At 34.5% G+C, this 1,253-nt stretch overlaps 1 protein-coding gene across 3 annotated transcripts in view; it reads left to right on the top strand.

Annotated features, from left to right (window-relative positions):
• Positions 1 to 1,253, top strand: part of LOC108978836 — a 20,378-nt gene that overhangs the window by 7,932 nt on the left and 11,193 nt on the right. The window lies entirely within an intron of this gene.

The following is a 1,253-nucleotide window of genomic DNA, read 5'->3' as shown; positions in this document are numbered from 1 at the left end:
ACGTACAATACATTTTCGAAATTAATTCGCTCTTCGCTATTATTTTCGTTGATAATAACTTTAACATTACCTATACCCGTGATTTTAGCTGTGTTTTTGTTTGCTAGACTGAGAGTCGTGTTAATCTCTCTAAAGTTATTAAATTCGCTCTTTTTCGCTCTCATATGTGATGAACAGTCGCTGTCTAAGCACCAATATTCGCCGGYGTTTGTTATTGTACATGCTGATTCGAATAACATGGATTTTTCGAAGTTCTCCTTTTTCGTTGCTGTAGTTGTGTTGTAGTTTTTTACCTTTTGTTTCGTTTATCTTGCTTTTCTTTTGTTGACTTTTTGTTGTGATTTTTACTGTTGTTTTGTTGTGATACATCATTTGAGTATCTAATGTTTGTTCTTCGTTGAGCAACTAACACGTTATGCTTGTCTCTTATACACATCTAGATGTGTATAAGAGACAGGTTGTACGTTGGTCCCTCTGCTTTGAAAATCTTTCTCGTGTTTGTTTTTCGCTTAAACAGATTTCGCAAGTTTGCAATTTTTCATTTGTATTAAAATTTGTACCGTGTACCATACCAATTGCGCGTTTTAAATCATTTTCGTGAGATGGCCCATTCGTATGTGCCATGTATTTATGCTATTTGGCTTCATTTGCGAAAATCTCGCAGATTGATCAAAACCTTTAACAAAGAACAAGTCACCGATTCTTATCGCTGTCAGAATAGTTTCCCCATTCTTTGAAATGACAGCTTCATTTCGCCGAAAAATTACTTCATACCCCTTATTCGAAATTTTCGAAACGGAGAGTAAATTCGTTCTTAAATCTTTAACGTACAATACATTTTCGAAATTAATTCGCTCTTCGCTATTATTTTCGTTGATAATAACTTTAACATTACCTATACCTTTTTGTTGTTTGCTTTTTCTCTTATACACATCTAGATGTCGAATACCCTACTAGTATACATTCTTCAGACCTCGAATCGAATTTGCCATTGGACTTATCTTTTATTAAAACGTAACATTTTAAACCAAATGGTCTGAAGTGAATCACTGTGGGAGTTTTCCCTGACCACATTTTGATAGGCACTTCATCTTCTAGGACTTTTGTGTCACACCTATTTCGAATATAGGTCGCTGTGTTTACAGCCTCTGTCCAAAATATTGTTTTTAATCTTGCTTGTGTTAGCATGCATCTAGACATTTCTAAAAGAGTTCTATTTTTTCTTTCAGCTATGCCATTTTGCTGTGGTGTAT

The sequence above is a fragment of the Bactrocera latifrons genome, unplaced genomic scaffold, assembly GCF_001853355.1.
Source record: "Bactrocera latifrons isolate USDA-ARS-PBARC rearing strain unplaced genomic scaffold, ASM185335v1 scaffold_128, whole genome shotgun sequence".
NCBI classification, from domain to species: domain Eukaryota; kingdom Metazoa; phylum Arthropoda; class Insecta; order Diptera; family Tephritidae; genus Bactrocera; species Bactrocera latifrons.
This window is presented reverse-complemented; position numbering and strand designations above follow the sequence as displayed.